Genomic DNA, 16,262 nt, shown 5'->3' on the forward strand with positions numbered 1-16,262 from the left:
GCGTCTGAGATTGATAACCTGTGACGCTCTAGCCAGTTTCCCACCCAGCTCACTGACATCACTAATTGCCACAAGCTGAGCAGGATGCTCTGACTGGCAACAGGTGAGCTGGGCGGGAAGCCAGAGCCAGAATTAGCATAGCTGACCCCGTCCTCCCCAGTAACGAGTGTCCACAACCAGAAACCCCCGCCTGACTGCCAGCAAATCTCCCCCATAATGATCATTCACCACCAGCTTTTCCCACCCACTAATCCAATCCCCGCCGGCCTCAGGTAGTGAATAGTTTAGGGATACCCCTGGGTACATGTGTTATACGGCTGTTTAAAGTTCATTTATTATTTCTATGGTGATCTTCCATTTTAACTTTGGGATCTCCTCTTATTTCATGCTGCAGATTACACTGTTGCTTTAAAATTTAAATTTAGGAATAACAATGATAATGAAATCATTAACTGGTGATCACGGGGGCTCTGTAGTAGTGATCGGCTTACCTCACTCATCTTTTGACCCTTTAGAAACGACTGTACAGCCCTGATGTCTTCTCAAAAAAACATCAACATTACGTGAGAAGAGGCGAAACTCTTTAAATGTGAACTATTTGAACATTATGTACCTAGAGATATAAGGCAGCTTAAGAAACAAGTACTATTCATTGCTACCATGACAATACCGTAGTGAAGGGAAAGGCGATGCATGCTGTATCCAGGGTCCGTCTACTTTTATTTTATTCTTTGCACTTGTTTGTCACATACACGCAGATTAAGATAGAACACCGTAGACAAACTATGCTGCTCGCTTTATATAAGACATTGCTTCAGCATAAGTGTACCCTCCAAAACAAATGCTGTTTGAATGAACCATGAGTCATTCAATATGTATGAGCACAGAGAAACCTCATGCTCCATCCAACATCCAGTTCTATCGCCAGAGTGCACTGCAGGTGCCATCCAGAGGTGTAACTTGTGACCTCAGGGCCCCGGTGCAAGAATCCATGAAGCCCCCCCAGAAGAAAAAAATTGGGATACATTTATTTAAAAAAAAAACAAATACATTTTAGACAAAAAAACAAACAAAACACTATCCTCTTCCATGTCTCCAGCTTTCCACTCCCTGACCCCACACTCTCCTCTCCCATGTCTCCAGCTCCCCATTACCTCCTCCTTCATGGCCCCCGCTCTCCTCTCCCTGACCCCACACTCTCCTCTTCCATGTCCCCAGCTTCCCCTAATCTCCCCCTTCACGTCTCCAGCTTTCCGCTCCCTGACCCCACACTCTCTTCTCCCATGACTCCAGCTCCCCATTACCTCCTCCTTCATGGCCCCAGCTCTCCTCTCCCTGACACCACACTCTCCTCTTCCATGTCCCCAGTTTCCCCTAATCTCCCCCTTCACGTCTCCAGCTTTCCGCTCCCTGACCCCACACTCTCCTCTCCCATGTCCCCAGCTTCCCCTAATCTCCCCCTTCACGTCCCCAGCTTTCCGCTCCCTGACACCACACTCTCCTCTCCCATGTCCCCTTCATATTCCCAGCTCCATATATCTCCCCCTTCATGTCCCCCATTACCTCCTCCTTCATGGCCCCAGCTCTCCTCTCCCTGACCCCACACTCCCCTCTTCCATGTTCCCTTCATATTCCCAGCTCCCTATATCTCCCCCTTCATGTCCGCAGCAGGCCTCTCATACCCAAGGAGTTCGAGCTTTTCGATAGAACACAGGCCGCTCTATATTCGGCAGCAGTTCGGTGTGATGAGGGGGCGGGAATAACTCATACTTCACACTGCGCCCGGAAGAAGGTGAGAGGAGCAGCGTGAAGCTCGCAGGGCCCAGGACAGGAGGAAGAGGCCCCGGTACTGACATTAGCGGTTACCGGGATATTAAATATCCTGGTAATCAGCGGTTACCAGGGGCCTTTTCCTCCTGTCCTGGGCCCCCTCTAACTAGCGGAACTCCAGGGCCCAGTCACAGCTGCGACCTCTGTGACCCTGGTAGTTCCGCCACTGGTGCCATCTACACTCCTTAATATCTGTAAAAAATAAGTCAAGGCAAGTGGACTTGCTGTATTTTTCTTGAAGACATATTTACCGGACATCCGACCAGCTTTCTCAGTTCAGCATGACTTGTCATTCAACTTTAGGCAGCAGCTAGAATATGACTTACTGGTGTAAAAAATAGGAAAATGGAGAAACAAAGGGATGCCGGGGATGCCTAATTATATGTTACATCATCATATTAGAGGGCTGACCTATCCAAATATTTCTCACAAATGATAGCACGGCTCTGACAACGTTCATATGGGATTTGTGGTGCCTGTAGACTAAGAACTGCAAATGCCATCAGAGTCTGGTAGAGTTTAATCCGGATAAATGTTCTTTTCTATCTTGACATGCCGTCAAGGACTATGAACTTATTCCTCTGCACCTGCTGCCATTACTGTGTACCAACTGCAAGTTCAGTAAAGTCAATTATGTTTTGGATAGAGTAGAGAAAAGGTTAGACCCTTTCTCAGATGTTTTTTGATTGTCTGTGTCCCTGCTGGGCCCTCCTGCAGACTATTGTCACCGGGACAGAAATTAATGGAATATCAAAATGTTACTGTTGTCACCAGAACACCAGAGGAGAAAGCTGTACCAATGAAGGGGCTAAAAAGGAACTCCAGTTTTTTTAACAGTTAACTATTACAGTGGGGCTACCCCTGGACTGCAAGGGTTAACTGATTGTTTTGGTCAAGGGGGTTCAAATAAAAAACATATACTCACCCGAGCCTCAATCACAGCCTCTTTTCTCCTGGTGGTCTAAGCCCCACTGGTGTCACCACAATTTATGCGGCCCATTCACCTTCATTAGACGTAAGGACCCCAAGGGGAATACTACAGCCAGAGCGAAGAGGGAGAGAGGAAAGTGGCGGCCAGTGAGGGACGGAGGATCAGGGGAGCACATTTTTCAGTATTCCAGCCCCTAGATAAAAACAAGCAGTTAACCCTTGCAGTATGGGGGTAGCCCCACCGAAAGGGTTAACTTTTTAAGAAATGGAGTTCTTCTTTAAAGGGGCATCTGAAGCCCAAACTTTTTTTTAGTTTTGGATGAAGTGGAGAGGGATTAGAACTCCTGTCAGGTTTTCAATGCCGTCTGTGTCACCGTTAGGGAGATTCACCTTCTCGATTTGTCCTGGTGTCCTGGCATAGGGAAATGCTGCGGGTGGGGCGAACGCGCACCAGAGCAAACTCGTCCAAACCTCTTACTGGGAAGTCAACCGGACGTGATGCCATTGGTGATCTCGAAAATCTCTCCAATGGGACACAGATGGTAAGAAAAACAAAAAAACCTGAGAGGGGATATAACTCTTCCTTCATCTATCCAAAAAATAACAAAAATGTTTTGGCTTTAGTTCTACTTTAACCTTTTCCTACTCTATCAAGAATGAAATTAAAAAGAGATGTTTTACCATACAGTTGTCCCAGAGATGTTACACAGCACAATATCCTAACCCCGAGCAACCAAAGCAATCCGGCATACAGAGTACAGGAGAAATAAATGTTCTATGTTCGGGCCTCTCTTGGTACAGAATGACAGATTGGTGGCAAAATAAAGCGCCATATTCTCGTATTGGCAGAATCATCGTGTTCTGAGTACCCACAAGCCATCTGATGTTTTCCTTCTGGCTCTCATCGTATGCGGACAGATGACATCTGACCGGAGAGCGAGCCGTATTTAGGAACCCAGGGGTGTGGCCCATCAAGCTTGTATGTCATCTGTGCTCCTTTCCTCTTTGTATTAACCCCTTTCATGCAGAACAGCATTAGATGAAATGGGCTCTTAATTAGAAGAGCGAAGATTGCATGGTAATAGTGTTACAATGTAGTCTTCCAATAGGCTGGTAGACCATTCAGTATAAAGACTCATGCACAGACTTCATGGTTAATGTTTTTACATTATTTGGTGGCTGCAGGCTGAAAATGAGAGAGGGAGATGCTAAACTTAAATATTTTATATTTAAAGGGGTTCTAAACCCTCCCGTTTTTTTGCCCATATCTACTGCTATCAAGGAGTAGATATAGTCAAACGGTTTAAAAAAAAAAAAAAAACGCTTTAACAGCGGTTTAAACTTACCTTATTTACGCTGCGCGCTCCCGCCCGCGAAAACGAAACTGTTTGGGCGGCCGCAGAGCATCTTGGGGCGGGCGCATGCGCAGTTCGGATTCTCGGCCGGGAGACGAGCAGAGGCGCAAGGTAAGTCGGACGGCGTGCACCCGCATGCAGACACCGTGGGATCAGGAGTGCCAGCAAGCAGAGAGGAGTCAGCGCTGGATCGGAGAGCCGCCGCAGCGCTGGAGGGACAGATGAAAACATCAGGAAAGAAGAAGAAGATCGGATTAAGAGACATCATTTAAGGTAAGTGCTGACATTAACATTGGGGGGAGGGAAAAAAATGTATCCTTTAATGTCACTTTAATATAAATCGATAACAAATTAAATAATTATTTATATAAATATTTTGCTTTCTCTGGTACCTTATTAACATCAAAATGACATTTTTAAATAAAACCTTTCCATTTTCTTAACATTGATTAGTATAGACCCAGTGACACCATTGGTGGTCAGTGGGAAGAATGCTCCTTACATTGCTGGTCAGTGGGAAGAATGCTCCTTACATTGGGGGTCAATGGGAAGAATGGAGCTCTGACATTGGTGGTCAGTTAGACGATTGGAGCATTGACATTGGTGAGAGTGGGGAGAATAGAGCCCTGACATTGGTGGTCAGTAAGAAGAATACTCCTAACATTGGTGGCAAGTGGGAAGAATTGAGCCTTGACATTGGTGACAGTGTAAAGAATGGAGCCCTGACATTGGTGGTCAGAGGAAAGACTGCTCCTTACATTGGTGGTCAGTGAGAAGAATACTCCTTACATTGGTGACAGTGTAAAGAATGGAGCCTTGACATTGGTGACAGTGTGAAGAATGGAGCCCTGACATTGGTGGTCAGAGGAAAGACTGCTCCTTACATTGGTGGTCAGTGGGAAGAATGCTCCTTACATTGGTGGTCAGTGGGAAGAATGCTTCTTACATTAGTAGTCAGTTAGAAGAATGGAGCTCTGACATTGGTGGTCAGTGGAAAGAATGGAATCCTTGCATTGGTGGTCAGTGTGAAGAATGGAGCCCTTACATTTGTGGTCAGTGTGAAGAATGGAGCCCTTACATTTGTGGTCAGTGGGAAGAATGGAGCCCTTACATTGGTGGCCAATGGGAAGAATGGAGCCCTTACATTGGTGGCCAATGGGAAGAATGGAACCCTTACGTTGGTGGTCAGTGAGAAGAATAGAGCCCTTTACAGGTGAAACTCGAATAATTAGAATATCGTGCAAAAGTTAATTTATTTCACTAATGCAACTTAAAAGGTGAAACTAATAGAGATAGACTCATTACATGCAAAGCAAGATTGTTCAAGCTGTGATTTGTCATAATTGTGATGATTATTAATCATTTAGACATGAAACTTACTTCATGAAATGTGCTTTCTTTGGGCACGTAAACAAACTCCCAGTCACTATAGCAGCCAGAGTTTGTGTGCCTTTTTACTCCCAGTTGCCAGCTATTTAGCTCCCTCCATGGTGGGTCTCAGAAGATCAGTGTACGTCTGTCCTCTGATCTTCCCTGTGAAGTGTGAACCCGGATGTGCTCAGCTCTGAGCACTTCTGGGTTCAGTGGAGTCAAAGAGCTGTCAAACACCAGCTGCTCTGACTTGGGAATGTGACTATGTGATTATGTGACTCATTTTGTATTTTTTATTTTTACACTTTATTGCTATCACATATTTTTTTTTTTTGCAATTTAATTTTTTCCCCCCACTTAACGTTGTTATCACATAGGGTGCTAAGAAAGCTCCCCTATGTAATAGTAAAGAGAATGTAACAAGTCCCCTTAATGGAGATGTCAGGGGTCTATTAGACAACTAACGTCACCTAGGGACCCCAAGTAAGCTGATGAAGCTGCAATCTGCTTCAACAGCTTCTTCTCTGGTTACAGCAGCCGGAGTAATGACGGCTTGAAACTGGAAGTGATGTAATCACACCACCTCCATGTTCAGTGATCAGAGGGGAGATTAGCAGAGTGTCAGAGAGTGTGATCAGAGATCAGATCAGAGAGTGTGCTGATCTGCCTCCGATCAATGTATCCTTACATTGGTGGTCAGTGGGAAGAATGCTCCTTACATTGGTGGTCAGTGGGAAGAATGCTTCTTACATTAGTAGTCAGTTAGAAGAATGGAGCTCTGACATTGGTGGTCAGTGGAAAGAATGGAATCCTTGCATTGGTGGTCAGTGTGAAGAATGGAGCCCTTACATTTGTGGTCAGTGGGAAGAATGGAGCCCTTACATTGGTGGCCAATGGGAAGAATGGAACCCTTACGTTGGTGGTCAGTGAGAAGAATAGAGCCCTTTACAGGTGAAACTCGAATAATTAGAATATCGTGCAAAAGTTAATTTATTTCACTAATGCAACTTAAAAGGTGAAACTAATAGAGATAGACTCATTACATGCAAAGCAAGATTGTTCAAGCTGTGATTTGTCATAATTGTGATGATTATTAATCATTTAGACATGAAACTTACTTCATGAAATGTGCTTTCTTTGGGCACGTAAACAAACTCCCAGTCACTATAGCAGCCAGAGTTTGTGTGCCTTTTTACTCCCAGTTGCCAGCTATTTAGCTCCCTCCATGGTGGGTCTCAGAAGATCAGTGTACGTCTGTCCTCTGATCTTCCCTGTGAAGTGTGAACCCGGATGTGCTCAGCTCTGAGCACTTCTGGGTTCAGTGGAGTCAAAGAGCTGTCAAACACCAGCTGCTCTGACTTGGGAATGTGACTATGTGATTATGTGACTCATTTTGTATTTTTTATTTTTACACTTTATTGCTATCACATATTTTTTTTTTTTGCAATTTAATTTTTTCCCCCCACTTAACGTTGTTATCACATAGGGTGCTAAGAAAGCTCCCCTATGTAATAGTAAAGAGAATGTAACAAGTCCCCTTAATGGAGATGTCAGGGGTCTATTAGACAACTAACGTCACCTAGGGACCCCAAGTAAGCTGATGAAGCTGCAATCTGCTTCAACAGCTTCTTCTCTGGTTACAGCAGCCGGAGTAATGACGGCTTGAAACTGGAAGTGATGTAATCACACCACCTCCATGTTCAGTGATCAGAGGGGAGATTAGCAGAGTGTCAGAGAGTGTGATCAGAGATCAGATCAGAGAGTGTGCTGATCTGCCTCCGATCAATGTGCACTGACCCTGCATGCTGATCCCGGACCCGCATAGGAGACAGCGGAGCCCGGGATAGTCAGTGGCAGAGGGAGCACACTCCCCGGAACCCTGCAAGCGGTCAGGCAGCTGCATAGCCACCCGATCGCTTGTACGTGAACAGCCATCACTGGCTGTTTTAAAAGGTACCAGCAGCTGCGATCTTGGTATAACTGCTTCAGGATGCTGCCGTTTATTTACGTTAGTCAGTCCTGAATCAGTTAAAAAGAGAACCTGTCACCACCACTTTGCTATCACATAGGTGGCTCATCAGCCCTAGTTAATAAAAATAAAAAAAGTTAAAATAACTAAAGTTTAACTAAATAAATAAACAAAATCCCCACCCCCCAAAAAAAAGTTGAATAGGCCCCTGCACTCTTGTACATCCACACACGATTGCAAATGCATGCTTCAGATGTGCATGAAAATGATGCTGCACACCGGAGTAAGCATTAATTCTAGGGGCATCAGTCATTGTTAACTCTAAACTGATGACCTGAACAGGCTCTTAAAGCATTGCCTACTGACAGTTTTGATTACTGCAATTTCTTTGCCATTTTTCGGGCGCACACAATTTTGAGGCTTGACATATTTGTTATTTTTTATTTAGCATAACCTCATCTTTTATATGTTACCAAAAAATGGGTATTACATTGTGTTTGTATGCATTAAAATAATTAGAGAATACCTACCTACTGTACCCATACTGTATTTTCTCTTCATTTAAAACTTTATTCCTAAAGAATACATATAAATAAAAATATACAAAAGAAAAATTAATTTGAGTGTATATATTTTTTTACTGAACAGTAGCGCAAATATCATGTGACCTAAAATGCGCATTTTCGCAATGTGCCCAAAATAACAAAAAGAATAGCAGACAAAGGGTTAAGCCACGATGCGTTGGGACCCCTATTGTACTGTAGAAATAATGCAATTTTTAACATATTAAAGCTCCAAACGTTCTGTGCGTTATTATTTGCCACGCAGAATAAAATCTAATGAAGAGCTAATTTGCACATTCACTGAAAGCTGAAAGAAAAGTCAGTGCGGAGGCAAGCGCGGAGGGAAAAAAAAGAAAAAATGGAAATGTGAATGTCAGCATTGAACGCCGAGTTCGGGAGAAACATAATTTTGTATTCATTCCTGGTGTCTAACATGCCGTGTGCTGAGAAATTAATTTCAATATAATTGTACATCTGTGTGTATTCAACACTATGCAGATCAACAGATACGGGGGAAGGGAACGAAAATGATAATTATTGCCTCTTCATTCCGCAAGTCTGAGGCTTATATATTTTAACTTATCATAAATGGAAAGTCGTCTTATACAGTAGAATTGCTTTGAAAAGCCCTTTGTTGGGAAGTCGTATGTCCGCACTGATTGCTCTGCGGGCTGATTGTCGTATCAATTTGTTTCCCTTTTCATGTTTGTTATTGGATAGTTTGTGTCTGCCGCAATACAAAGAGAATGCAGCAACACCGAAATATTACCGGGTGCTTCCTCCTGCAATCGCTGTGAATAGCACACTGCGCTGTTGTGTTCTGCTCTTTGAGGAGGGTAGCTGAGGTCCTACAATGCAAATACCAGTATATCTCCACCCGCCTATAGCCTCCAATATGAGTCAATGGCTGCGCGAGGCTGTTGGCGGGTATATGTTGGTACTTCAGTACACCCAAGCATGGGCACAGACATAAAACTCTGGATGCAGACTGCGCAGGTACATGAAAGTACTGCTCTATACCTGCCTACCGCCATTGACTTACACAGGAGGCCGTACACAACACCTGTGGGCTGTTGTGGCTCCCTGGTGGGCGAAACAGGCCAGTATTTAGGTTTCATGGTTGAAGATGCCTTTGTGCATGACCCTTAGAGGGGAGCTACTGTTATTTATATGTATTAGGTCAGTCTTTCTCAAACATTTTACCCCAGAGGAACCCTTATAATCATTTTCAGATCTTGTGGAACCCCTTGTAAACCCAGTCTATGTGGAATCAGTGGGAAAAGCATGCTTTACATTAGTGGTCAGTGGGAAGAATTTCTGCTTTACAATAGTGGTCAGAATGTCATCCATACAGACAGCTGTTATGCTGCTGGCTCTACTAAGTGAGGGTACCTCTGGAATGATTCTGGCTTCATCAGATGGGAAGTTAAACAGCCACAGCTCAAGAAACCCCTAGTAAAACCATGGGTCTGTCAGTGAGAAAAATGTCTGTTACATTAGTGGTCATCAGTGGGAAGAATGCCATCCATACAGACAGCTAAAAATATTGGTCTTATGCTGCTGGCTAAGTGAGGTTGCTCCCAGAACGGATGCTGGCTCCATCAGATAGGAGGTCAAACAGCTACAGCTCAAGGAACCCCTAGTATAACCATTCCATGGAGAGGTCAGTGGGAAAAATGTCCTTTACATTAGTGGTCAATGGGAAGAATATCTGTTACATTAGTGATTAGTGGGATGAATGTCCCACTTAACCAGTTGACATCCGCGGCGTTAAACCCCCTTCCCATCCAGGCCATTTTTCAGTATTCAGCGCTGCGGTACTTTGACATTTATTCCGTCATGCAACGCCGTACTGAAATTAATTTGATACCCAGGTCAGAATGTCATCTAGACCAGTGGTTCTCAACCTGTGTATCCTCAGGACCCACATTTGTCCGTGGTCATTAAGTCACCCCGCACTGGAACGCACGGCATTGCGGTACCATACGTTCCGGTGCGGGGCGATCGAAGCTGTCGGTGGGAGATGCCTTTGGTGTGCCATTCAAATGAATGGCAATGCAACACACCTCCCACATCAGAATACGCGGTAGGTACAATTGCATGGTAAGGTGCGTTAATTGCCCGGGAACTTCTTACGAGAACTGGAGTGGATACTCAGCCTGGGGTCCGGTGTGGGTTGCTGTGCTTTGGCTCCATCCATATGTGCATGGTGGGTACAGCTCTCCCACCCTGTCGGGAGCTAGAATGTGATGTCACTCCGGTCTGGGCACCTCTACAGGACGCGAGGGAGCTGTAAGCAATGCAAGTATGGATGGAGCTCCCTCACAGCCATACCCCCACCCCACCTCAAGCGGGCAGCATATTTTGAATGGCTGCTTGACGCAAGAACTGGCATTGCTGCACTAGGCGGGAGGCTGAGGAGCATCTCGCGTGGAAAAGTGGAAGGCATGCGGAAACCCACTGAACATAGGGTTGTGACCCACTTTTGGGTCACGATTTACCAGTTGAGAACAAAGGATCTATAAAGCTAAGAAGATCACTGGTGTCATGCTGCTGGCTCTGCTAAAAGAGGTTGGCCCCGGAATGATGCTGGCTCCATCAGATGAAAGGTCAAACAGCAGCCACAGCTCAAGGGACCCCTAGTAATTCAATCCGTGAAGAAGGGGTGTGGTGGGGTCAGTGGGAAAAATGTATGTTACATTAGTGGTCAGTGGGAACAATGTCTGTTACAAGAGTGGTCAGTGGAAAGAATGCTCTTCTTACCGTAGAAGTCAGAATGTTATCCATACAGACAGCTGCAAAGATCATTGGTGTTATGCCGCTGGTGTTGTCCCCAGAACAATTTTTACAATTTGTCTTAATATGTCCAAATGCCTATTGAAAGACCCTCCCCCACCACCACCCCATCCAATGATACCTTTGATGTGTTCCTCCATTGCTCCATTCCTCCGTCATAGCCCCATAAAATACACGCTTCTTCTGGGTATGGGGTATCATGTGACCTTCTCTCCTTTTTAGAAGGAATAGACGGCATTCAGTCGAGCCACTTTTAATTAACTGAGAGCCTGTGGAGAGAGTTTCTTGCTTTAAATATCCTGGCGGCCCTATCTCTCGTCTGATGCCACTTGGAAGACGAACACAGCAGTAGCAATTCAAAAAGCTCAGAAACGACCGTACGCTTTGCAAATCTTGAAAAGGACTCGGATAGCAAAGAAGTTATTAGCGTCTTTCTACCGCTGTGCGATTGAGAGTGTGCCCACTTATGTTATCACAGTTTGGTGCGGCAGTAGTACAGCTGTAGAAAAAATGTCCCTTTAAAGGATTAATACACTGGCTCGGGGAATCATTGGTAGTCTGCTTCATACTTTAGAACAGCGATCGCCAACCTTTCGGACCTCATGGACCACTAAATTCATCATTTTAAATTCCGCGGACCACTAATATGAATTAATTCCTTGTGACAGCCGCTGTTTGAGTCAGTGAGAGGAGCCTCTGTGCCGCTTCAATGACGGAATAGTTTTCATCCTGGCGCATTGGTACGGCTGAATTAAAGGAGAACTATGAGGTGAGTGCTTTTCACTCACCTCATAGTTCTAGCCGACCTGTGACAATGAGACTGTCACAGGAGGTGACGGGAGGACGCTAGTTTGTGTCCTCCTGTTAGCCTAAGGAGAACTATGGGGAAAAGACTTAACCCCATAGTTCTCCTTTAACCACTATGTAATTAAAGAAGTCTTAATCTTTTCTTCAATGATGAATCCGGATCAAACAAATATACATTGCCCAGCAAAGTGTTTCTTTACATTTTGCTCAAGCACTTACAGTCATCATGTTTCCAATCAGCTCCAACTCTCTCAGCTCTGCTTCCCTTAACTTCCTGTCCAGTACAAGATCACAAGGAACAGGGCACTCTTCAGCATCCATCCATCCATCCATCCATCCATAGGAAAGGGAGAAGATGGAAGCAGGTGAGCCTCCTGCCTTGCTGTGCCTGTGTGTTTGTGCACACACACAGTTTACTAGCACACACAAGGGTGGCTCCATAGGACCTTGCAAGGGAAAGGAGCCAGCCTACAACAGGATATCAGGACCAGTGCTCGGGAAACTAAAACTTTTTATCATCAAGGATCATAGTATTTCTTTACATTTTGCTCAAGCACTGACAGTCATCATGTTTCCCAACAGCTCCAACTCTCTCAGCTCCGCTTCCCTGAACTACCTGTCCAGTGCAAGATCACAAGACATAGAGCAGTCTCCAGCAGCTGCTCATCTACTAGCCTGGAGAAGGGAGGAGGAGAGAAGAAGTAGCAGGAGGAGGGGAGTGGATTGCCTTGCCATGTCTGCAGGCTCCCTGTAATGGGCAGAGCTGGCTGGGTCCCTCCCACAGGTTCTGCTCTCTGCACAGGCTATGTTGCATTTGGTGCTCACAAAGTGGATTTATATCCTTTGTGGTTATTGAAGAATATATTTAAATGAAAGTTCACATGCCTGGAGTTCAGTTTTAGATGACTGAGGACCTTAAATGGAGTGAGATTGCTGCATTGGTTTAAAAATCACCGGTTTGACATTCCCGGGGACCTGTAATGAGCGCAGTATGGGGTGGCCGTCATCGCTGACCTGTATCTGAAAAATGCCACTTGCCTTCAAGTCTCCCGCAGACCTAGGAGACATTCAGCGCGCCAATCACCCGAGCAACAAATGCGACCTCTGGGGTTGTCATGAACATTAACACTGCACAGAACGCCTTCAGAAACCGGCTGCCATGCAACACAAAGTCCTTTCTTAATAATTACAACGCCGTTCATGTAGCAAATCTATACGTTACATTGATTTCTGAAAATTAACGCTAGAAGTGCTAAACCCGCGTTATAGGCACAGTTCCGAATTCCCCATCGGCAATCGTTCCACATGTCAGCCCCGGGGAGCTTTATTTTTAAATGTGTTCGGTGAATGTCAAGTGAATGTTAAAGGAAGATAACAATAACCCCTTTCTTCGAACAAATGGTAGAGTAAGGACCTTTTGTCAAATGTATTTTTCAACATGTGGGGTGCATGGACATGGAAATGAGCTTGACTAGGTGTTATAGAAGACCTTCCTAGAGAGCCCGACCACCGCCACCCCACCTTTTTACTTCTCAATTTAACCCCCACATGACACCAATTGGAGTTTCATGGCCACAACTGCCTTTTATGAACAAAAGTATAAATAACAGAATATACATTAACATATAAAGAGAGCCCAAGGTCACTTCTACATCAACTCAGTATCTGCGTAACCCATAAGATCGGCCACCAGCCATCCAGTACTGACAATGCTGTTTGCTACTGGTGCATGCAATCAGTGAGGTGGGGGGCGTGCTGTGCTCGTGGTGCAAACAATAAGTAGTGGGGTGCTCTGCATCCTAGGTTGCTCTGGCCGGCATCACACCCAGCTCCTGGTAACCAGTGACATCACTGGTTGCCAGGAACTGGGCGGGATGCTGGTTAGCCAGGATGCTAAGAGCTGGACGAGGAAATGTGTATGGCCCTTACACATCTCCCCATATTGTTTTTAGAAACCTGCCCTGGCTGTAAAGGGGGAGGCAGGCACACTGCAAACACTGCACACTGCCTGCTGCTACCCTACGTGACCCAAAGAGACGCCGCCTGAGGTAACAGCCTCAGGCTGGCTCATGAAAGTGCTAGCCCTGAAACTATGAACAACCACTAATTCACTGACCCCCCAACAAAGGAGTGCTGTACCCAAGACGGGTCCCTTTCCAGCTGCAATTTGACCATAATAGCCCTCAAGCAACCATAACTCTCTTGCTCCAAAATACAGTGCTAGCTATATTTGGACTAATGATTGCCCAATCCTTCTTTTAAACCATCCCCCGAAACCCATCCTGTTCTGCACAACCCACTCCAATCAGGCAAGTACTCCCTTCTTCGTCTTCCTAGACTGATTACCCCTCTGTCTTCTAACAGAGTCCCAGTCATGAATGCCCTCTACCTATGCTTTCAGCTTTTGCTTTGGGCCTCAACTTTCATTCTGTGTGAAGAGAGGCACAAATGAACATTCTTAGCATATTTTTTTAGGTGGAATGTAATGCAGCATTGTGGCCACTAGATGGAGCTGAGGAACATAGGAAAAAAAAAGTATTTATCTTGTGTGCTCCTCAGCTCCATCTAGTGGTCATAATGCAGTATTACATCAACAGTACATTTGGCCACTAGATGTAGCTGAGGAGTCTAAGCAATAAATACTTATTTTCTATGCTCATTAGCTCCATCTAGTGGTAATAATGCAGTATTACATTACATCAACATTACATTGGGCCACTAGATGGAAGTGAGGTGTCTAGGACATAAATATTTAGGGGGTTATTCACTTAGCTGCCAAAGGCAGCCAATTAAATAGCCGAGCAGATGTGAAGTGAGCCAAATGCTGTTCAGCTATTCAGTTCAGCCTTGTGCGGTTGACTTCAGCCATACATCGGCTAAAAATGAGCCGAAGTGCAGAAGGAGTTCGACTCAGCCGATCCAACATCTGGATCGGCTGAGCCGAAGCTCCGACAGCTCACTCGCTGCCATTCGACCCTATTCTCAAAGGGGCTGAACAGCAGTAATAGCTCGGCTATTCTGCTTGGAACATCCGAGGTAGCGATTAGAATAGAAAATACATGGAAAAAAAAAGTTGAAAAACTATTTTTTTTAAAATAGGAAAAAAAAAAACTGCCGCACGCCGATCCAACCGCACGTGGCGAACTCCCGCCGCATAATGAAGCACCTGACAGATGCAGGCAAAAGGAAAACAATTGGGCGGAGCTAGCGGTGAAATCACCGCTAGCTGCGCCCAACTGTTTCCTATTGGCCGGCACCTGCCAGAGTCTTCTAGCAGGTCCCGGCCAATGAATAACAACTAGGCGGAGCTGGCCGTGACGTCCCAGCTGGCGCCGCCCAGCTGTCATTTGCGTAGAGATTGGTCGGCTTCGCCCAACCATTCTCCACGCTTCGGCTGTCACTACGGCTCAGCTGAGCCAAAGCATATGTGTTCAGCACGGCTGCCTTCGGGGAGTTATCGCTACATTTGTTTTTGCCTCTAGTTGCACAGAATGAACATTCACAGAGATTCACAGGGCAAACGGCTCTGCATATTTTCTATAAGTAGACCCTTAAGAGTACCAAAGGGTGTTTTTGTAGATTTTATTATTTTGTATATGTTTTTATATATGTTTTTGTATATTTTGTATATTTGTATATAAGTTATCTAAAAACATATATCTGTTAACAGACTAACCTTGCCATGTTATTCTGCAGAAGGATCTTGATTAACAAGCCTGCTCCCATGTCCTCTTCCTCATTGCACGCTTGACTAGCAGAGAGTCCAGGAAATTAATCACCGGCTTTTTTTTCCTCCCGTACTGAGGCGGCAGAAAGGCCACCGGACAGAGAACATAAAATGTTGGCTTCACTTTTTTGCTGGAGTTTGGTACGTTTGCGGCATTGACAAATAAGACTGTCATTACGTTATGGCACGTTTTCAAGAGATGTGTTTTCTCCGGAGGCCAGCCAATATTAACCTGAAAATTGTTTTACAAAAATAATACATCATACAAGGGAACGCGTGGCAAGCAGCGGCGCCTCGGCGTGACATTGCTGTTCAGGAAATTGCCAGATCGAGATTGATATACTAAAGACTGATAACGACGTTCAACGGAAAAGCTCGAGAAGTTCGATTCAAGCTGACCGCCATGTCCATTGTATCTAGTTACGTATTCATTAAAAAAATAAATCTTTACACTTACTTTTAGCTAAAACTAGTATAAGTGACTGAATCTGCCTTATATGAGCTTTCTGTTCTATAGCGAAAGCAGCACTCCCAGCCAATCCGCAATCTATGGCTTTGCCCCCAGCCTAGGGTTTGTTGGATCCACACACGCGTTTTATTGTCCATTACCATAATGCATTGTGGTGCAATGCCATTCACATAAATTTGTAATGGCACCACACAGTACATATACACTAATGACAAACACAGCAGTGCTACAGCACACCACTAATGTGAATGCACTATGCATTGTGGTGCGCTTCATTGCCAAAAAGAGCAGATACATTATTTTGTGTGTAGAGGAGTGGGCCCATTCAAAGTGAATATGCTGTCTTAGTGCATGAAAGGTGTAAATGAGGTGCTAAAACTAAAAAAAGTTTAAAGAGACCCTGCCTCCACCCTGATAAAGTGCAATGATTTTCCTTTACAGGTGG

Source organism: Nanorana parkeri, unplaced genomic scaffold, assembly GCF_000935625.1.
Source record: "Nanorana parkeri isolate BGI_ZX_2015 unplaced genomic scaffold, ASM93562v1 scaffold989, whole genome shotgun sequence".
In the NCBI taxonomy this organism is placed as follows: domain Eukaryota; kingdom Metazoa; phylum Chordata; class Amphibia; order Anura; family Dicroglossidae; genus Nanorana; species Nanorana parkeri.